This window comes from Salmo salar, chromosome 23 (assembly GCF_965601325.2).
Source record: "Salmo salar chromosome 23, fSalSal1, whole genome shotgun sequence".
Classification (NCBI taxonomy): domain Eukaryota; kingdom Metazoa; phylum Chordata; class Actinopteri; order Salmoniformes; family Salmonidae; genus Salmo; species Salmo salar.
The window spans coordinates 26,125,975-26,150,151 of NC_138313.1; the positions used below are offsets into that span (position 1 = coordinate 26,125,975).

Here is a 24,177-nt window from a genome sequence, read left to right on the forward strand (position 1 = left end):
ATGAGCTTTTGAAAACATCAGTACGCTCCACTCACAGCAATGGCGCCGTCGTAGTCTTGACCATGGCATTTGTTCGCCAATATCTCCCTTGTACTTCCAAACAGTTAATTTTTCTATATTTTAAGACCTGGGGCACTTTTTCAGTCACATTCCTGAAGCCCAAGTAACAAACACTTAACTTCATAGTACATATGGAATTTTTTTTACCTTTATTTAACTAGGCAAGTCAGTTAAGAACAAATTCTTATTTTCAATGACAGCCTAGGAACAGTGAGTTAACTGCCTTGTTCAGGGGCAGAACAACAGAGTTTTACCTTGTCAGCTTGCAACATTTCATTTACAAGTCCAACGCTCTAACCACTAGGCCACCTGCTGCCCGAAGGTTTATGAATGAATGACTTTTTGGAGGGTTACTGTCAAAATGAATTATTACATTAAAAAAATAGACCGATGACAGGCGCTTGCGCCCCCAGAGTTTGTGGTCCCCCTCCCTGCTTTGCGGGGGCTGCCGGGGTGTCCAGTACACCAGTGGACCTTTCATGTGTGCGTTACAGAACAGTATGACCAACTTAATTGTGATGTGGAGGAGGACTGTTAATAAGTTACGAGAGAGTTATGATATGACCCTCAACTACATGATTTGATCAATTTACCATGAGGATTAAACCCTGTGGGGATCTTCATGCACCATTGACCTCAGTGAGAATAAGAAGCAGAAGGTAAGTCACAGGCCTATACAGGCCAGTGGGGGAAATGGGGCTGGTACAGGCTATATATCAGCATAACATTGTTTGGCCTTTTGGCATATTCACTAACACTTGTATAGCAGATGCACACTTTTGAAAATAGCCATACTGATGACTCTACTATTTCATTGTAATTATGTATCTATTTAGATACAGTACTACATTTGAACTCTTGCATAGCATGACATGAATGTGCTAGAGATATGCTATGAATATATTTAATTAACCTTTAATAATGCGGTTGGGACCTGTTATAACACGTTCATGACATGCTTATATATGTTTAATAAATGTGTTAGGGATCTGTAGTCAAGGTAAATCGTTCCCAAATGGAGCATAGACATCGCCTGAGAGTTTCCCCAGATCAATCTTGAATGCTCCACAAAACTTCCATTATTTCTGCACGGATGCAGATAAAAGATTTCCACTCTACCAACGGACAAAGTTCATTTTAATACTGAACCTCATTTCCCAGTAGTTCAGAGCACACACACGCAAACACACACACACACACACACACACACACACACACACACACACACACACACACACACACACACACACACACACACACACACACACATACTCTCTCTCCACCCAGCCTTACCCCATGTGGACTGGCATAGCCTCCTGTAGGTGGTGAAGGGAACCAGCAGCTCTCCCATGCAGAGTGACAGCTGACATTTAATCACAGAAACACCCACGATTTAACGCCTTTCATCTTTTAGGCAAAGCCATCCATTCTAATACGGTTTTGACTTTTACATGACGGATGCTAGATTGACACCTCACATGGTAAGGGTCCCTATACAAACGCACGTTTAGCATTTAAAACAGTATCACAACAACAAAAAATAAAGCCACTTTCTTTATCATTAATATTTTATTTAACATTTTGGTGCCATAATTGCTGGTTCTTGTTTAAATGTCAAGACACCGACATAACCTGCTAAATACCTGCATAAGCACAAATGCTGCCAAGCAAGTTGGTGTTGCAATTTGCGTTCATATGTATGAGCTATGCATTGCAGTCGTTAGTCATTCTGATTGAAATCAAACGAGACAACCGCCATGTTGAATGTAGCTGTCAATATGTGATCACCTGATTGCCCACGGCAGGCATGAAGACAGGATATCAAGGACACCACAACTAACTGTCAGTCTTCTGCCAACGCTTTCCAATGGCATCACATTGGCCTTACCGTGGCATTTCTAGCATAAATAATCATCATTAATCATCATTCCTGCAGAAGTTACACAACAAGAAACAAATCTAAGAGTATACAGAATATACACTAAGTGTACAAAACTTTAGGAACGCCTTCGTAAAATTGAGTTGCACCCCCTTTTGCCCTCAGAACAGCCTCAATTCGTTGGGGCATGGACTCTACAAAGTGTTGAAAGTGTTCCACAGGGATGCTGGCCCATGTTGACGCCAATGCTACCCACAGCTGTGTAAAGTTGGCTGGATGTCCTTTGGGTGGTGGACCATTCTTGATACACAGGGGAAACCGTTCAGTGTGAAAAACCCAGCAGCGTTGCAGTTCTTGACACACTCAAACCGGTGCATCTGGCACCTACTACCATACCCCGTTCAAAGGCACTTTTTGTCTTGCCCATTCACCCTCTGAATGGCATACATACATGATCCATGTCTCAATTGTCTCAAGCCTTAAAAATCCTATCTCATCCCCTAGATCTACACTGATTGAAGTGGATTTCACAAGTGACATCAATAAGGGATCCTAGTTTTCACCTGGATGCATCTGGTCAGTCAATGTCATGGAAAGAGCAGGTGTTCCTAATGGTTTGTACACTCGGTGTACAGTATATGTGTAGTAGCCTTAGCATATAAGTTCTTAAATTGCGTAACGTCCTGATAGCACTCTGTGGTTGATGTTCATGGCACACCATAGACTATTTGTCGGTCAGTGTTTTGAGAGGGAAGAATAACATTGGGATGCTGAGAATAAAACTCTTCTTTTGCTTTTTTTCTGACTTCAAATGCCCCCCCCCCCCCAAGATGCCAATGACAGAGATGGAAAGAATGTTCTTTCTTCTGCAGCCTTCGTCATTAAATAATCAATTGAAGTGTGCGAGTGCATGTGTGCGTGTGTGCAGTAGGGTGTTGTGTTTAGGCATGTAATGTGGGTGAGAAAGGGAGGAATAGAGAGAGGACAAAAAAAAGACAGTAAATATTTCCCAGCACAGTCCTGACAATTCTCATCTGACACAACCTTGTCAGATGCTGTAGTTACAGAACATGACGCCAGCTGTCAATCAGTTCAGCTGTTGCACGTTTCACAGAAGGGCAAAGAAACTGGAAAATGTGACGAGGAACACATTAGCAAATTATTCCCATTGAGCACCTACAAGTCTCTGCACAGCACGGTAAGCAATTAGCACTGCCAATGCTGTTGCAAATACAGTGCAATACGGTGGTAGACAAATAAAACAGTAGCATATATATTTAATTGACAGACACAAATGCCAATTGTAAGTATAGCAAGTATATGCTTATATGCTTGGTCATGAACTACCGTGGGTCAATAGTGGCTGGAACTAACCCTGAACCACTCTGGAGAAATGGCTGGAAGCATGGCTGCTGTGCTGTGTTGTTAGTATCAATTTAGAACCAGCATCTGGCCTAGCTCTCAGAATATGTTACTTGCCCTGGGTTTATCAGAGCAAACCTTTATTTTTATAGTGCTCATGAATAAAATATGCCATCCCGAGGGTGTTGAGGAAAGAATTCTGCTTTATGGATCTCTCCTGAATTAAATCTCAATGTACATGGGGCCATGTCCAGACAAGGAAACAATAACATGCACTAAGCCCATTTCCTCTCTCTCACATCTGGGTACATTTTCCTGCTCTTAACTCAGGAGAAAGCCTATTTAAAACACGTTACTTTCAAATCAACAGGTCACACCCCTCTCATTGGTTGGTATTTCTCTTATGGGTATCGAGCGTTTCATTTGATTTCTATCGAGCCTAGAGTAGTTTCTTGTACACACTGAATACATGCACAGAGAAATACCATCATGAAATGATTATAGAAAATGATTAGATGTTATGTGCATTATATTTAAATATATATATATATATATATATATCTACAGATTTTTTGTTGTTGCATTCACAGAGACAGGGAGCTTTGTGATGAAGGTAAAAATAATGATCTTATCAATGAGGTATAGCCTGCAGGAATGAGTTGCCTTGAAAAGTACATTTCACTCAATAGGAGTGGGAGGCATTTCTTACCAATAGGAAGGCCTAATACTAAGTCCATTCAAGATCCCATTCTATGATTTTACTGTACCTCAATATGGGAGTGGTTTGTTGAGTGTTTTACTCCTCATTACAGAATGGATGCAGGCTGCTGTGTTCTTTGTGCAACAAGGCTCCTTCAATGAGCGATGCTTCATTTGTGTGTCCAGATCAATAAACAGAGGTGGAAGTGATGCTGTAGCTCAGAGATATAAATATTATCAGAGAGATAAATACTGTGTTTCTGAGAAAAACAGCAACAGCAGCATTACATGGAAATCAGATCAATGAATTCCCTCCATTACATTCTGATTGGAGAGAGAACAACTTTGAGTCAACAGAAACATCCATTTGAGCTGTCCTAATGTGAGGTAAGGGTTATTAAGTCCATCTATCAGGCTGCAAACCACAATGAACGTTATTGTGCACATTTGTATATGGAGTCAATTGTGGGATGAGACGTGTCTGTTTTAAAAGCTGGAAGCATAATTGAGCCTGGCTTTTACCATCCACAGCAAATTACCATTGGCACTCAGATCATTAAGACCCGAATTAGACTAACAAGCTTTCATAACATATCTATAACATCACGTGATGGAGGGGAGTGTTTCTTTCCAATAACTTTGTGACTAATGGCTGGAAGTGTAAAACAAGACTGTATTGTAAGCTTGATTAAGACCTCTAACACTTGCTTTTCATGTCACTGTTTGAATTTAACACACCAACCACATCCATTTGCTGTAGCATATTTTACATTGTGAGCAGCATGCACAAATCATTTGCCTTGTGTAGTAGCGTTATTTTTCTGGTAGGCTGTAATGATTCTGTCAAATAACTTCATGAAGCTACAGACGGTGAAGATCCCCGTCACTTCAGTCAGTCCACTATGTGTCACGACTTCCGCCGAAGTTGGTGCCTCTCCTTGTTCGGGCGGCGTTCGGCGGTCATCGTCACCGGCTTTCTAGCTGCCACCGATCCATGTTTCTTTGTCCATTTGTTATGTCTTGATTGTTCACACCTGGTTCCCATTTCGTTATGATTATTTCCCTATTTAAACTGGTTATCATGATATTTTGTGCGTTATTATTTTACTGTTGGTCGTGTTAGTTGTGTTTGTCATATTTGTTTTATCCCTGTGTAACAGTGTACATTTACATTTACATTTTAGTCATTTAGCAGACGCTCTTATCCAGAGCGACTTACATTTCAGTGTAGGTTCCGTCCCTCTCTTCGCCCCTCTCTTCACCCCAACCTGGGCTCGAACCAGGGACCCTTGCACACATCAACAACTGACACCCACGAAGCATCGTTACCCATCGCGCCACAAAAGCCGCGGGCCTTGCAACGCAAGGGGAAACCCTACTTCAAGTCTCAGAGCGAGTGACGTCACCGATTGAAATGCTATTAGCGCGCACCACCGCTAACTAACTAGCCATTTCACATCGGTTACACCTGCGTGGATTTTGACTGATGAGCTTTTCTAAGAGTAAATACATATATTTTACTCAGTTCAGTGTCCTGCGATTGACTCTATTTCTCATCTCCACTACACTGACACTGACACTATGTAAGGAGAAATGGGCTTTACTGTATATAAAACTGCACCTGGAACTGGTATGCTTAGGGTTGCGAAGGGAGGGTATATTACTGGTAACATTCTAAGTTCACCAGTATACTACCAGAATTTTGGTAACTTTCAAGGTTTTGGGAAATGTATCACAAAACAACTAGTGACCTTTTTGGGTACATCAGATGACCACAGGTGTCTGTAATTATCTCTGGCATTCCGTGTGGCCTTATCACTTGTAAAATATATAACATAATTAAAGAAGATAAACCATCAACTTAGTGAATACCACTGGTGTTTTTAGTTGCAATTAATAAAAAATGATGCCATTGTTGATTAGATGCTTTTTAAAAATAAAATTAGGCTATTTTCTCTTGAACGATATCGTCTCTCCACTAGAAACTCATGGACAATATGGACACGTATAAAAAAAGGAACAGTCTATACTTTTGTTCAAGTATAAATGATCAAAGTTACAATAGATTGTCACATGTTAATTACCAAAATTACTGAATGTTCTGGTAACTTTGTTAAATTACCGGTAGCTTTACATCCCGAGGTATGCTGCTGTCTATACCGTTCATCTTTTACAAACCCACATTTTACACACTGAATGCTCCTTTAATGGACTAAGGTGACATGAGAGGAAGATAAAATAATTTAACATTAAATAGATATAGCCAAACTCGTGATGAGTGACCTTTCCTATGACCTGAGGACTTGCACAACAACAACCTTTCGTTCCATGTTCCACAGGCTTTTTCATTTAGCCGGATAATGCCCTCCACCTCTCCTTCTCGCCCAGGCTCCTTGGCTGACAATGTGACACATCCCAAACATCCTCCACCACAACCTTCCTCTCCACCCCATCCCTTCACCTGACACAAGTTCCATGCCTGGCCAGGGGATCAATCCATGCAGGAATATGTGGCACGAAGCATCCCTCTTTCAAACAGGACCTAGGGTTTGTTTACTCCCCTGCACATTTTCAGATGGCAATTTGTGTATTTGATAAGCTATAGATAAAGGTGACCTCCAATACACTTGCTTGTAAAGTTGTTTCCTAAGTCATAATCACATGCTTGGCTCCCCTCCCCATCCACATGGCTCAAATATGATCAAGTTCCTGTTTGTTGAAAGTCACACTCACATACACAAGAAAAGTGATCTAAATACAGTACCAGTCAAAGGTTTAGACACACTCTACTCATTAAAGTGTTTTTCTTTATTTTTACTATTTTCTACATTGTAGAATAATAGTGAAGACATCAAAACTATGAAATAACACATGTGTAATCATGTAGTAACCAAAAAAGTGTTAAACAAATATTTCAGATTCTTCAAAGTAGCCACCCTTTGGCTTGATGACAGCTTTGCACACTCGTGGCATTCTCTCAACCAGCTTCACCTGTAATGCTTGTCCAACAGTCTTGAAGGAATTCCCACATATGCTGAGCACTTGTTGACTGCTTTTCCTTCACTCTGCGGTCCAACTCATCCCAAACTATCTCAATTGTGTTGAGGTCAGGTGATTGTGGAGGCCAGGTCATCTGATGCAGCACTCCATCACTCTCCTTCTTGGTCAAATAGCCCTTACACAGCCTAGAGGTGTGTTGGGTCATTGTCCTGTTGAAAAACAAATGATAGTCCCACTAAGCGCAAACCAGATGGGATGGTGTATTGCTGCAGAATGATGTGGTAGCCATGCTGGTTAAGTGTGCCTTGAATTCTAAATAAATCACAGACAGTGTCACCAGCAAATAAACCCCCACACCATCACACCACTTCCTCCATGCGTCACGGTGGGAACCACACATGCGGAGATCATCCGTTCACCTACTCTGTGTCTCACAAAGATACGGCTGTTGGAACCAAAAATCTCAAATTTGGACTCATCAGATTGGACTCATCGGTATACTGTCCATTGCTCGTGTTTCTTAGCCCAAGCAAGTCTCTTCTTATTATTGGTGTCCTTTAGTAGTGGTTTCTTTGCAGCAATTCAACCATGAAGGCCTGATTCACGCAGTCTCCTCTGAACAGTTGATGTTGAGACGTGTCAGTTACTTGAAATCTGTGAAGCATTTATTTGGGCTATAATTTCTAAGGCTGGTAACTCTAATGAACTTATCCTTTGCAGCAGAGGTAACTCTGGATCTTCCTTTCCTGTGACGGTCCTCATGAGAGCCAGTTTTTGCGACTGCACTTGAAGAAACTGCACAAAGTTCTTGACATTTTCCATTTTGACTGACCTTCATGGCTTGAAGTAATGATGTAATGATGACCTAATTTCTCTTGGCTTATTTGAGCTGTTGCCGTAATATGGACTTGGTCTTTTACCAAATATTGCTATCTTCTGTATACCACCCTTACCTTGTTACAACACAACTGATTGGCCCTAAACACATTAAGAAGGATAGAAATTCCACAAATTAACTTTTAACAAGCCACACCTGCTAATTTAAATGCATTCCAGGTGACTAGCTGTTTGAAGCTGGTTGGGAGAATGCCAATCGCGTGCAAGCTGTCATCAAGAATCTCAAATATATTTTGATTTGTTTAACACTTTTTGGGTTACTACATGATTCCATATGAGTTATTTCATAGTTTTAATGTTATTCTACAATGTAGAAAATAGTAAAAATAAAGAAAAACCCTGGAATGAATAGGTATGTCCAAACTTTTGACTGGTGCTGTATATCAAGTATGTATCACGCTGGTGTTCTTTTCCTCCCAAACACAGATCCCTCATTATCACCTACGACTGTCACACAAACCGAATGTCACCTTCTGCTGTTCAAAATGAGGTCTTTCCCTTGTGTGACATAATGATGATGATCACACTGCCTGTCAAAAAAGTATTTCTAAAAACACAAGGAAATAATGAAGGTTATTTTTGATGCTACAGGTGGGCCTTTCTCTTTTCACTTTCTTTTCACAGGTAACTGCCAAAAAAAAGGAAACACCATCATAAAGTGTCTTTATAGGGCGTTGGGGCACCACAAGCAACCAGAACAGATTCAATGCACCTTGGCATAGATTCTAGAAGTGTCTGGATCTATATTGTAGGGATGCAACTTCATTATTCAACTTGAAATTGCATCATTTGTTGTTTTGTTGATTGCGGTGGAAAACGCTGCTCCAGAATCTCTCATAAGTGTTCAATTGGGTTGAGATCTGGAGACTGATGCACACACACACACACTTTAAACCCCATATGCTCCTTTGAGACCTCTCTTTCAAAGTCACTGAAATCACTACTTCTAGCCATGGTAGCCAAAATAATGAGCAACTGGGCATTTTTATACATGACCATAAGCATGATGGGATGTTAATTGCTGAATTAACTCAGGAACCACACCTGTGTGGAAGCACCTGTGTTAAATATACTTTGTATCCCTCATTTACTCAATTATTTCCTTTATTTTGGCAGTTACCTGTTTATTCCTTTGCTTAATTAACTCAGGAACCACAGCTGTGTGGAAGTACCTGTGTTCAATATACTTTGTATCCCCTATTAACTCAAGTGTTTCCTTTATTTTTGCAGTTACCTATATATTCCTTTGATTTCCTCAGTGGACATGAAGACCTGAACTGTGTGTGTGGGGTTGACGTGTAAACTAGATATGTAATTGGTCATCACCTGCGGTGTCTCAGACGTGGAGGTGACATGAGTCCTTGTGGTGTTATACAGACCAAAGGTCAGCTAATTCTGAGTGCATCACAGCTCCCTGAAGTCACATTCATCAGACACTGTTCTATGTCTGCACTAGTCCCATCAGTTGGATGTCACTCATTATAACCTAGGCTACACTGAACAGCCTGCATGCCCTTCATGTTAGATGTCACACATATTGTATGTATGATGCACTGTGAAAGGTAGCTGTCAAGGTAGATATCATAGAGAAAATATGTTTAATGCTTTGAATGTTATTACTTCTGTTCTATTCACATGAAGACCAAATAAACAACTCCGATTCTTTCTAAGAAACATGTTTCACGTATTACAATGGCTTATCGAAAAGTCCAATTACTTGCTATTCCAATTATGCGTCATATATAGTAAAACGTGCATACAGTATAATTATTGCAAGCCAAGACTGCGCTATAACATATGCCTCACAATAAGTCCTCGATATAGTTCATCACAGTTAGTATGAGAGCAAGTTCTCAAGCTGCCGCTTCATTGAGTTGATGCTGAGAGTCATTATATTTAGTCCTGGTACTCTTAAATATGCCTGGGCCCATTAGGTTGTGTGAAGAGGGTGGTGTACCTGACCATCTGGCAGTACCCCCTCTCTCCCATCCCTCCATCAACTCACCCAGTGCTATAGTACATACCTCCAGATTGCAATGCACTCCAACACGTGAGCTACCTGGCACAGGCCTCAGTATGACTTGGCTAACAGATGGCTCTGCAGCAGGTAATAATGACCCAAGACAAACTCTTCAATTGATTATGCGTTCGCGAGGGCATACATACAAAGTATCAGACACGTGCAAAGATAGGCGTAAGCCTGTGCCCGGCACATGCCCCTTTGCCCAACCCACTCGCCAAGTGCCCTTTAAAGTGGTGATATAATACTTTTTTGTATAAAGTTTTGCCGTTGTTGTTCTGAACCCATTGCCTGCAAGTCGTCGTCAAGTACGCCATCCCCTACCCTTCCCTGTCAATTGGTGGCACCTGTTGGTCTACCCTGTACAGAGCTCTCGTGCACCAGGTTGAGCCTTTTTACCAGTCTACCCTGCACTCCTGGTATCCAAACATGCATGGCTTGAGATGCGGTCACCAGTCAAATGTGTAGCTAGCTACCTAGTTTAAATGTCAACAGTGCTGCCACAGCAGCATAACATTTGATTAACACTTGATAACACTTGATTTACATCATCATCAATATTCGCTCTGGTTGGCTGATATACGCAGCAGACCAAAGCAGAAAGACAGAGCGGAGCGGCTGCATCAACGACCCTAGCTCCGACCAAACTCCATCCCTTCCTCAGTCGGCAGCAGCATCACAGCTAACCACCATATACTAAAATATCCACAGAAGCCGCTAGCCAGCCAGCCATATATCTTCAGCTAGAAGATTATGAATATTATATTATGAAGTTATTATTTAAGAGCATTGAAGATAAATTATAATAAATTAAAGCAAATCAAGCAAGATAACTAGCAGATTCACATCAATCATCAACATCAATGGTCAGATGATAGTCCACCCTCTTTTCCTGATGTCAGTCATGTCTTTAGGAGGCTCTGTAACTAGCTTGTTTACAATTTGTGATGAGTGAGTGTGTAGTTGCAGAAATAAATAGGCCTATGATCATACATTTCAATTTAAATGTTTCACTACAGGAGCAGTTGGGATCTTATACATTTGAGATGTGAATTATGAAAATTGTTTTGTTTCCCATCAGGGTGTGGTGCACTTTTTTTCAGTTTGAGCATCTGCTCCCTGAAATCTCTGTTTTATTTTTTATTTATTTAACCTTTATTTAACTAGGCAAGTCAGTTAAAGAAAAATGTATATTTACAATGACAGTCTACCCCGGCAAAACCCTAACCCGGACGACGCTGGGTCAATTGTGCACCGCCCTATGGGACTCCCAATCACGGCCGGTTGTGATACAGCCTTGAATCAAACCAAGGTCTGTGCACGGCCTTGCAAAGTATCCCTGCTACAGTGGGGGAGTTAGAGCAAAGTCAAAATCACTGAAACCCGAGGCAATGGCCAATTCAGAAATTAAAGCACACACATATGCACACACATACGCATGCACGCACACACACACACACACAAACACACATAACACACTATGACTAATATGTGAGATACTCTGCATTCAGAGTGAAAGAGAAAGGGTTATTCCACCGTAGCGTATAATTAGAGATATTCACACACTGTCTTTAATTTACATTCCAAAAAAGGCTCAAATTGCATCTGATGGCAGATTATGTTTATTGGGCCAGTGGTATCCAGGCAGGCTGCTCTACCTGAGGGGCAATTACCTCTGGCCTCATATTCCACATAATGCATATTGCAACCCTACGGCTATCTGGAGCAGCCATTTTCATGCATCCACACTGAGATTGCTAACTTCTGCCACAGAGTGAGCTGGGTAGTCAGTCAACAATTGATCATGGCCCTGCTACAGTACAGCTGACTTGGTGGATGAATTCCCTTTGGTTTGCTCTTAGGGAGCATCCATAATTGTCTGAATAAGCATTACAACTGTACATCAGCCAGCAGCAAGACATAAAGTACCAGTGGATGATCCTATGGGGACGTGCACCTGTCGTCTCTTTCCTCTTCCTCACTGTCCTGGTCTTCCGCTGACACCTTTCCAGGGCGTCGTGAAAGCCTGTGTGATACCCAAGGTAGCCATATTTTACCCCTTAAAAGGGGTCTTTAATCTTTGGTGTGAGTCCCTGGGCTTGCTGGGCCATAATTCAAGACCCCCGTGTCAGCAGCAAGAGTTGACAGCTCCCCTTGGAGTAAGAGGTCTGGATCATTTAGAAAAATCTATATTCTCTAGCCATTAGTTTTGTTGGAGGAACGAGGTGCTTCCCGTGGGGGGGTATAAGAGAGAGCCCTCTCAGCAAATAATCCCCTCTACAGTGCCATGCAAGCTCACTGGAAACTGTCACTTGTGTATTTTAGAGCGGGAATGTGAAAACATTGGGAAGAGCAGTAAGGTGAGCTTTTTTCTGCTCCTTTGTATTCCTTTAGGAACACTACTCAGGAAGTTGGTATTTGTCAGCTGATTGTGAGGTGGAAAGTCAAAATCCTCTTCATACAGAGAGAGAAAGAAATAATCTCAGAATCATGTCTATGGAAGAGATGGAAATAATCTGAGGACCTTAATTATAAAGCTCTATGGCAGAAGGGTCACAAAGGGTGAAGGTCTGCCTGAACCTGAAGGCCTGCCTTGCCTATTCTTCCACCAAATCAACTTCCTGCCACCTCGCTGAAGCAGTCACATTAACACTACACATAGAGAAAATAACACTCTCTAACCGCACCATTATTTCTTCTATTAATTAATAGTGACACAAAGTGAATCAATATTTTTCTGTGAATTCCCTGAGGGGCCAGATGATATGGTGGGGAAGCAGCAACAATGGTGGAGATAAATAGAGAAGCTGTGGCAGCATTGACCAAACCTTTATTTAGAGGTTCATAATGAAATGATCACCTCTCAATGTGTGATAGATTTTAGCTGCCCCTCGTGATTAATCATCCTCTTTGTAACCAAAGATAAAAAATGATGATTGGAGAAAAGTTCACTTCCGCTTCAACCGATAGTGATAATAAAGCATTAGCATAGTTAAAAACGGTGTAAATCCATTTAAATTGATTAACACATTATGAAAAGTTTGAAATGAGCAAACGGTGGTGTTTCATTTCATGTAGCAACATGGTTGTTTTGTAATTAGTGTCTAGACATTAATTAATCAGGGAATGATAAACAATGAGCCACTGAGCCAACGGCTCTTAGTGCAATGCATTGTCACAAACAACTGAATTATGAAAACCTGTCAGACCTACCTCTGACCTTTTGCTACTGTGTTCCTTCTTTACAGTAACTGGAATCCTATGTATAGCTTTATAGGCAGGTAATACCCTACAGGTAGTTCACATTTTTACCTACTATTTTACTCTACATACATTTCCTACAGTTACATATCCTCCAGGTAACTGCCAAAATAAAGGAAACTTTGAGTAAATGAGGGATACAAAGTATATTGAAAGCAGGTGCTTCCACACAGGTGTGGTTCCTGACTTAATTAACCTGACTTTGAAAGAGGGGTCTCAAAGGAGCATGTGTGTGTGTGTGTGTGTGTGTGTGTGTGTGTGTGTGTGGTGTGTGTGTGTGTGTGTGTGTGTGTGTGTGTCAGTCACCAGTTCTAAACCCAATTGAATACTTATGGCAGATTCTGGAGCAGCATTTTCCACCACCGTCAACACAACACAAAATTATGGAATTTCTTGTGGAAGAATATAGTCGCATCCTTCCAATAGAGTTCCAGATACTTGTATAATCTATGCCAAGGCGCATTGAAGCTGTTCTGGCGGCTTGTGGTGGTCTAACGCCATGTTTTAAGACACTTTATGTTGGTGTTTCCTTTAATTTAGCAGTTACCTGTATATCCCAAGAGTGTTTTTGGTATTTTATTAGGATCCCCATTAGCTGTTGTGACAGCAGCAGCTACACTTCCTGTTTCTGTTCTATAACAATAGCAAAATACTGTCACTTAACAGTATTCGCTTTGAATTCACCCTCATAGCCCCGTACCCAACAGATTATTCACAGTAATTTGTCAATACAATTGAAAGGTGGAAGAATAAACAACCTAATGTGTTAGACTGTTACTAACTTCTAAGTACCAAAAGCCTGTAAAACAGCAATGAAACAGACCTTCTGCAATGATTGGGATTAATATGGGCATATAAATGTTGCTTAATCACATTAGGTAATCAAAACAACTGGAATGTTGACTTAAATTGTATGTTGTTAAGTGCTATTTTTCCCACAATGCATCACCCCGATTACTCAAAGCCAGTGTGTGTGTGTGTGTGTGTGTGTGTGTGGACGTGTTTAACTATTCTTGTGGGGACCAGAAGTCCCCACAAGAATAGCAAACAAACAACAATTTGACCAACTGGGGACATTTTGTTAGTCCCCACGAGGTCAAATGCTATTTCTTGGGGGTTTAGGGTTAAGGTTGGAATTAGTGTTAGGGTTAGAATTATGTTAAGGGTTAGGGTTAGGAGCTAGCGTTAGTTGTAGGGTTAGGAGCTAGGGTTAGAGTTAAGGTTAGGTTTTTGGGTTAAGGCTATGGTTAAGGTTAGGGTTAGGGTAAGAGTACGGGTACCACATTTAGGTAAGACCCAGATGCAGACAGTGTAGAAGTAACAAGAGTTTATTACACCCACAATGTGCAGGTAAACAACAGATCAAGGCAGGCAGGGGTCAATCATCCAAAAAGGGTGTAACGGGTCCAGAACGGCAGGCAGTCTCAGGGCTAGGGCAGGGTGTGTGTGTGTGTGTGTGTGTGTGTGTGTGTGTGTGTGTGTGTGTGTGTGTGTGTGTGCGTGTGTGTTTGCGTTTGTGTGTTTGTTTCTCTATTTCTCCAATCCTATTTGTTATCTCAGACTGAAACCCTGGCATTGTTATTACACTGCTACTGTAAAGTATAACCCTGAGGGGGCCCTGCTGGCAATGAACAAGAGGATCAAACAGGTCATGACCCGACCATTGAGACTATTAATACAGTTTAATACAGTTCACATGGAGAGTGGACTATTTCTACTGGAAAGGGAGCAAGGGAACTGGCTACTGTTTTCCCATTGAGCGGTATAATTGCTTGCTGACATAGTCTCGTCAGGATGCCGCCTCACCTGCCTTCTCTTTTGAGTCCCGGGGATTAGGGCCTGGTCTGGAGGAAGCAGAACGTCCAGAGCTGCTGACTCGTTGAAGTAGAAATATTCATCCAAATCGGGGTTAGTGATTGCTGTTCTGATTTCCAAAAGCTGTTTTTCGGTCATAGGAAATGATGGCGGAAACGTATACAAAAAAAGTTTAAAGTGTAAACAAACACAAAATAGCAGACTTGGTCAGGAGCTTGTAAGACCACTGCTATCCAAGCCCCATCTTGTTAGTAATGATTCATCGTGTTACTAACGGTAGTGAGTACGGCCCAGTACATCACTGGGGCCAAGCTCCCTGCCACACAGGACCTCTATGAGTCAGAGGAAGGCCCAAGAGGAAGGACCAATAGGAAGGCGGTGTCAGAGGAAGGTCCCAAAAATTGTCAACGACTCCAGCCACCCAAGCCATAGACTGTTATCTCTGCTACCGCACAGCAAATGGTACCAGCACACCAAGTCTAGAACGAACAGGACCCTGAACAGCTTCTACCCCCAAGCCATAAGACTGCAAAACAAGACTGCTAAATAGCTAATCAAATGGCTACCCCGACTACCTGTATTGACCCTTTTTTGCACTAACTCTCATGCAAACACACTGGACTCTACCCACACACTCACACATTCTTACACTGACACCCCAACACACATATACACACACACACTACATACACCCACACACATATGCATAATGACGACACACACACACGCAGACTGACACTCTTTCACACTCACCATATACGCTGCTGCTACTGTCTTATCTATCCTGTTGCCTAGTCATTTCACCCCAACCTACAGTATATAGCTACCTCAATTACCTCATACCTCTGCACATTGACTCTGTACTGGTGCTCCTGTATATAGCCATGTTATTTTTACTTATTATTGTTATTAGTTTGTTTACTGTGTATTTTTTCCTCGTGTCACTATTTATATTTTTTATGTTTATCTTTAACTCTGCAAAGTTGGAAAAGGACCCGTAAGTAAGCATTTCACTGTTAGTCTACACCTGTTGTTTACAAAGCATGTGACAAATAAAATGTGATATTGATTTGATTTGAGTTAGAGTGTTGTTGACATACCAATATATTATATTAGTCACAGATATAAATAGTCATTTTTCTGTAGCCATTACAGGTGAAAAGAAGAAGAGGTCTTCGTATCAACACTACAGTGGTGTTATGTATACCAATATCAGCATATAATCTAACCTATCATACCATGGTATTGTTGAATACTCGTTTCTGATTGGCTTGAATGCCATTCTAGAGTGTGCATTATGTAAGCGATAATGCCCGAGAAGCCGGTGTTTGGAGGATATATTGGCACGGGTGTTGTTAGGCCCGAGACCAACTAAACATATGACAGCAGCACAACACCCCGCAACCCCCTGCTGACTTGCTTCTGAAGCTAAGCAGGGTTGGTCCTAGTGTTGAAGGGTCAGTAGGAGGTACCCCCTTTCCTCTGGTAAAAAAATATATATATCCCAATGTCCCAGGGCATTGATTGGGGACATTGCCCTGTGTAGGGTGCTGTCTTTTGGATGGGATGTTAAACAGGTGTCCCAACTCTCTGGTAAGTAAAGATCCCATGGCAATGGGATCCCCATAAATTCCCAATCTGGCCCTCATACACTCACCTAATCATCCCCAGCTTACAATTGGCTCATTCATCCCCCCTCCTCTCCCCTGTAACTATTCCCCTGGTTGTTGCTGTAAATTAGAATTTGTTCTCATTCAACTTACCTGGTTAAACAAAATACACATTTTCATGAAAAAATGTATTTTGATGAATTTATTCATACTATTTCATCCTTTCACAAGATATAGTCCCGACACAAATCTAGGGTTTCTACCCAAGCCGGCTGGTCGCTCATTTTATCGGTTTAGTTGCCAGAGACGCAACCCAGTCGTTCAGTCTATTTGTTCTGTATCTATGGACGTGACCCAGTCGTTCATTCTGAATGTTCCATTGCCATATTGGCTGGTAACATTTTTAACCCTTGCTTGATAGCTAGCTACCTCCGACTAATTTACAGTAAAGTCAAAAAGTGCAGCCAGAATAACAGCAAAGTAGCTGCCTTTGCATTTGTTTAAGCTGTTTTCTAGTGACATTTATTTGGATACATCCATAACAATTAGATAATGATGCGCGATTTCGCCTGAGCTCACTTGTCAGGACACTGTTGTTCAGAGGAGCTAGCCAACAACACAGCTAACACAATCACACAAACTAGCTGCACCTTGTTTCGTTTTATCTTTTTTCAATTGACATTTCTTTGTATATATCCATAAAAATTATGCCAACTGATTCATGATTTCAACTGACTGAGAAACTCTGTCTGTCCTTCTCATCCCGACTCCCGACACATTCATTACTATGTGACAGCCGGAGATCGAATTTGACTATTGAAACAATGTTGCAAATGTCGGAAAGACAGACAGTAAGGTTTATACAAATCTCCGCTTTTGAAAACGAAATGTTAGTCTAAAGGAAATGTGAGATAATGTCTAGATGCTTTTTATAGATAGCTTGGCTGGGCTGATGAGACAGTGGATTGCACAGTCAGATGGAACAGAGTAAATAGGCATTTTAACGCCATAGATTTAGCTGGTGGTAACTTGTGGAATAGACACCAGCTGGAATGCGGTTTTAACCAATCAGCATTCAGGATTAGAACAACCTGTTGTATAATTCCCTATAACGCACGGTATAATTGCACGGTATAATTAAATTGCTATGAAGTTCATTCTTACATATTCTATTTTTTAAATGCTTTGAAAGTAAAAGCTGAATTGAAAACTTTACTGTAATTGTTGAATTAGATTTTCATAATAGCAAGCTAGGATGATGGTTTGGTTGGCTAAGCCAGCAAGTCTGTTTGTTTGGTTACCAAGGAAACTACTGTAGTTATCTAGCTAGCTAGTAAACTTGCTAGCTACTTCAGTGGATGCTGTCACATTTCTACTGGCAAATTAATACATTTCTAGCGGCAAATATGTTAAATTATAGCCATTGTATAAAAGCGACAATCAACTAGGTGTCACACCCTGATCTGTTTCACCTGTCTTTGTGCTTGTCTCCACCCCCCTCCAGGTGTCGCCCATCTTCCCCATTATCCCCTGTATATTTATACCTGTGTTCTCTGTTTGTCTGTTGCCAGTTCATTTTGTTCGTAGAACCTACCAGCGTTTGTTTTCGCTGCTCCTGCCTGTTTGTTGCTCCTGTTTTCTAGTCCTTCCCGGTTTTGACCTCTGCCTGCCCTAACCCTGACCCTGGATGATTGACCCCTGCCTGCCTTGACCTTTCGTTTGCCTGCCCCTGTGGCTGTAATAAACTCTTGTTACTTCTACACTGTCAACATCTGGGTCTACCTAAAACGTGATACTCAGGGATTGATGCGTTCTCTGGAAAATAATGCAACTTTGTGGGAGGTTAGTACCACTCGCTAACGTGTCGTGCAAATAATCATAAATGAATAGTGCATAATGATGATTGAGAAAGTTACAGAGGCACGAAGATCATACCCCCAAAACATGCTTACCTCTCACCATTACCAATAACAGGGGAGATTAGCATTTTTGGGGTGCTATGATATTTTTGCAAATGTATCTCTCATTAATGATTAACCATAATCATGGCAGGATCCACATTAATGTAGAAGTGTTCAGAAACATATTCTATTTTTATTTACAATAAAAGTAAAAAATACTGGATTATAGATGCAAATAAATAAAATAATTGCTTCAATGTCCAAATAAATAGGTTGGGGAGTGTACATACAAGAAGGGTACAGCATTTCCACTAACCATTAAGCTAGTGTCTGATACCTCTAAGAAATCAACAATCTATTCCAAATAAAGACTAATAGCATGTTAAAATCCCGAAAATCCAACAAACCCCAATTGCAATATAAACAAAAATGGACACACATTTTACATTTGCAGCAGGCCGGTATACTTCTGCCACAAGCTTCTTATCTTGTTAAGTGCTACCAAAGTTTATTTCCCGAAACTCACTTTATTCATTGGGGGGGCAAATGTTGCATGTACAGTACAGTTACACCAGACGGGGCTTCCTAAAAATACACTTTTGGAAGCAATCTACATCTTACAAAGGGGCCAAGTCGAGCAGAAGGACAAATAAATTGGTTTTCTATCGAAGGGCTGCATATTCTCTGTAGCTTAAATCAGGTCAGTGAGGCCTACCTTTCCACAGTCAAACAGCAGTGGCAAGTCAGAGTTTGGGGATGCACGGCATGGTAAAGCTTGTGAAGAGAAGAGCATATAGTGGGAACATACAACTATGTTAAATTCTGAGAGCAGATTCCAATCTGGGATATGGGAATGAAAAAGCAGGAAGTGATAACAACAGCTTGCAATTGAAGTTTCATGCTTATATGCTTGCAGCTGGGACTGCTTTACAGTGTTATAGCACCTATCCTATACAGCATGAAAACATTTTTTTTTAAGATTCTTAAAGGGACAAATCCAAAGAGAATATAATTATGGTATTTGGTTCAGATTTTTCCATACGTTTTTTCTTCTTCACCCTTTTCACCTTCTGACTGTTAGGCAATGACACAGTTCATAAAATAGTTAGTTAGGGCTAGCAATGACAGTAAACTGGAAGTGCCAGCATTTTTATACCCTGGATATCTGCCTCTCTTGTGGTTGTGTCCTGCAAAAATGCCATGTATTCTGACAGAGATTGACTGCTCAGACAATCATATTGCCATTACCAAAATAAACAATTAGGGTACTTTGAATCATGACATGAATACAGTGGACAAGCAAATGGCCATTGAGCTTGTCACTGCGAGACATAAATGAAATGTAGTTTATGAAAGTTCAATTAGTAAGGCTGGTCTGAATGTATCATCTCTTTTCATGCATCTAGTAAACTCATAATTCACATTGCTTCCTATCCCACTCATCAGCATAGCAAGTATGTATAGGGTAGTTTATAATGTTAGCTGCCAATCATAGGGCAGCCTGTCATCAGCATCTGGCTCTGAGGAGCATTACTCAGAGACGAGACCTACCTCAAACTATTCAATACATTTCCATATTGTATTCTATCTCTGTTGTCATTTGGTTAAGCCTGTACTCAAATTAACTGTGTATCTACATTGGTGCTCAAACATCATATCAAGATAAGATTATACTACACAATGAAGAGACAGGAAAAGCATTAATGAAAGCATGCAGGACCAGAGCGTTTTGTCTGGGGGAGTCAGTGGTAGTAAATCAGATCTCTGTCTGGAGGTATATTTTACTAAGCTGATAGGGACATTCGTCATCCTCGATGTCTGCTCCCCTGTTTCCATGACAATGTGAAAACGACTACAAGTGGGCTTCTTTCTTTCTCAGCCATTGAACACGCATATATAATCCTATAAACAGTTTGAGGTTGTCATGACATGGTCAATAGTTATAATCTCAGAGTATTACAATTTAACCTGCCCCCAACTGTATTATCGTGATTCTGATAACATTTTCCCATAACAATGAAAGTGCGAGGGCTGTATTCTTACTTGAGTCCAGGGTTCTATGTAAAGAATGTAAGAGAGGCGCTGCGCCACCTTGTGGACTGGCTGTGCCACTATGTAAAAAAAAAGGTATGACTTTTTTTTTAAACTTCATTTGTTATCATATAAAGCATTTTTTTCTCTAGATTACAGGAAATGTCAGTTACAGGTGTTAAAAAACAAAAAAAATCTCTGAGTCTAGTGCCTCCTCCAGGCCTCCCCCCGGCCGTAATCAGAAGCAGCACCTTGTTAAAACGTCCTGGGGAAAACCCTAGGATCCATGTATGCACTTCACATTTGGCAAAAATCCAGACTCTCAGGAAATAGATAGGGAAAGTTGATTCTATATCCACTATATCCAATAACTGTATATATGAATGGACAAAGCCATCAATCACGACGTCATTCATTCATATGTGAAGACTCATTGAAGCCAAATCAAGTCGGTTATGATGGCATCTCATGGAGATATCATGGCAGATGGAGCTACTGCAGGAAGTGACGTTGTAGGCCAGCTCAGTGCTGCCCCCTATTATTGAGTAACTCAAGTTAAAGGCCGACCGGAGTACCACATTAGCAAGAGATTGACCAATTCAAAAAAAAAAAAAAAATCCATTCACTATAATGGAGGAGTCTGTTTTCCTCTAACAATAACTGCAGTATCGCAGTCAGCCTTCAACTTCCATGGCTTCAATGAGAGGGAAAGTTGTTCTCCCCTGAGCATATTCCCTCCAGCCAGGAAAGTACTGGGGTATTTGCATTGTTTTCTTATTAACCATTTGCAATTATGAGTGCCGGGGGCCCCTACTCAGTGCTCTGTGGTAAACCCAGGGAGCAGGCTCAAACGGAGCCTTCAATCTCCTGTGGCCTCTGACAGTTGCCCTGAGAGACTACCTAGACCCATGGCTGCAGGCATTGCCTCTGGTCAGCTACCCTGATACACCAGAGACCCCCCATATGCAACTGCCCGCCCCCGAGGTAACATATTTCATACTCTACTCGTTCATATTGGACATCTGTATTACTCCTCTTTTTTTCACAGCACTAGGGACTTGACCTTGATTGAGGCTGTTTAATCGTGTGCAGTTATTTTCTAACACCCTGGAATCCACTTGTTAATTTCACGGAATGTAATTACTGCAGAATCTTGTGAAAATCAATTTTCTTCACCACTAGGCTACCAAACCTCAGTGAGCTGATGGGTAAAGTTCTCGGAATTGTGCTATGGGAGATTGTGCTAAGAACGATGGATGTCAAGGTCAACTAAATAAATACACAAAATACAGATTCATACATTTTTCCTAGCTTTTTCTTGACACCCACACACTGCCAAATAACCCAAGATTTTTACTAACTAGAGAATTTTTAAAATAATAATAAACATAATATTTGTGATACAGTTGAAGTCAGAAGTTTACATACACCTTAGCCAAATACATTTAAACTCTTCACAATTCCTGACGTTTAATCCTAGTAAAAATTCCCTGTTTTAGGTCAGTTAGGATCACCACTTTATTTTAAGAATGTGAAATGTCAGAATAATAGTAGAGAGAATGATTTATTTCAGCTTTTATTTCTTTCATCACATTCCCAGTGGGTCAGAAGTTTAAATACACTCAATTGGTATTTGGTAGCATTACCTTTAAATTGTTTAACTTGGGTCAAACATTTTGGGTAGCCTTACACAAGCTTCCCACAATAAGTTGGGTGAATTTTGGCCCATTCCTCCTGACAGAGCTGGTGTAACTGAGTCAGGTTTGTAGGCCTCCTTGCTCGCACATGCTTTTTCAGTTCTGCCCACAAATTTTCTACAGGATTGAGGTCAGGGCTTTGTGATGGCCACTCCAATACCTTGACTTTGTTGTCCTTAAGCCATTTTGACACAACTTTGGAAGTATACTTGGGGTCATTGTGCATTTGGAAGATCCATTTGCAACCAAGCTTTAACTTTCTGACTGATGTCTTGAGATGTTGCTTCAATATATCCACGTAATTTTCCATCCTCATTTTGTGAAGTGCACCAGTCCCTCCTGCAGCAAAGCACCCCCAAAACATGATGTTGCCACCCCTATGCTTCACGGTTGGGGTGGTGTTCCTCGGCTTGCAAACCTCCCCCTTTTTCCTCCAAACATAAGAATGGTCCTTATGGCCAAACAGTTCTATTTTTGTTCCCTCAGACCAGAGGACATTTCTCCCAAAAGTACGTTCTTTGTCCCCATGTACAGTTGCAAACAGTAGTCTGGCTTTTTTATGGCGTTTTTGGAGCAGTGGTTTCTTCCTTGCTGAGCGGCCTTTCAGGTCATGTCGAAATAGGACTTGTTTTACTGTGGATATAGATACTTTTGTACCTGTTTCCTCCAGCATCTTCACAAGGTCCTTTGCTGTTGTTCTGGGATCGATTTGCACTTTTCGCACCAAAGTACGTTCATCTCTAGGAGACAGAACGCGTCTCCTTCCTGAGCGGTATGACGGCTGCGTGGTCCAATGGTGTTTATACTTGTGTACTATTGTTTGTACATATGAACGTGGTACCTTCGGGCGTTTGGAAATTGCTCCCAAGGATGAACCAGACTTGTGGAGGTCTACAATTTTTTTTCTTGGGTCTTGGCTGATTTCTTTAGATTTTCCCATGATGTCAAGCAAAGAGGCACTGAGTTTGAAGGTAGGCCTTGAAATACATCCACAGGTACACCTCCAATTGACTCAAATGATGTCAGAAGCTTCTAAAGCCATGACACCATTTTCAGGAATTTTCCAGGCTGTTTAAAGGCACAGTCAACTTAGTGTATGTAAACTTCTGACCCACTGGAATTGTGATTAAGTGAAATAACCTGTCTGTAAACAATTCTTGGAAAAATGATTTGTGTCATGCACAAAGTAGATATCCTAAGCGGCTTGCCAAAACTATAGTTTGTTAAATATACATTTGTGGAGTGGATGAAAAACGAGTTTTAATGACTCCAACCTAATTGTATGTTAACTTCCGACTTCAACTGTACATGTAGTGCATTTCGATTCTTCACAAAACTATTTCACGAGACCAGTTGATGATACGTTGAATTGACATAGCCCACTGGGCATATACTGGTTGAATCAACGTTGTTTCCACGTCATTTCAACAACAACAAAAAATATATGTGATGATGTTGGATCAACATGGAAAACTGATTGGATTTGTTGGATGCATTTGCAATTCGTTTTGGTTGTGTTTTAGATTATTTTGTGCCAACTAGAAAGGAATGGTAAATAATGTATTGTGTCATTTTGGAGACACTTTTATTGTGCATGAGAGTATTCTATGTTTCTAAACATTTCTACATTAAATGTGGATGTTACCATGATTACGGGAAATCCTGAATGAATTGTGGATAATGATGAGTGAGGTAAGTTACAGAGGGTCAAAGTTCTTAACCCCAAGACATGTCAACCTCTGCCATTAATGGTAATGGTGAGAGGTTAGCATGTCTAGGGGGTAGATGCATCCAACAAGTTTCTAGATTCACAAGCTTGATGTAGTCATTGAGTGCTAGGAATATGGGACAAAATACTAACCTTTGGACTACTTTGTTTATAAGAATACCTGAAAAATGCTATAACTTCAATTTCTCATACATATGACTATTTTACACAATTTTA

At 40.9% G+C, this 24,177-nt stretch overlaps 1 long non-coding RNA gene across 1 annotated transcript; it reads left to right on the forward strand.

The window, feature by feature from the left end:
- Positions 1-492: 492 nt before the first annotated feature.
- On the forward strand, positions 493-9,543 carry LOC123729878 (uncharacterized). The gene is made up of 3 exons (XR_014382403.1): positions 493-719; positions 6,340-6,547; positions 8,324-9,543. It is a non-coding gene; the product is annotated as an uncharacterized LOC123729878 (long non-coding RNA).
- Positions 9,544-24,177: the final 14,634 nt, after the last annotated feature.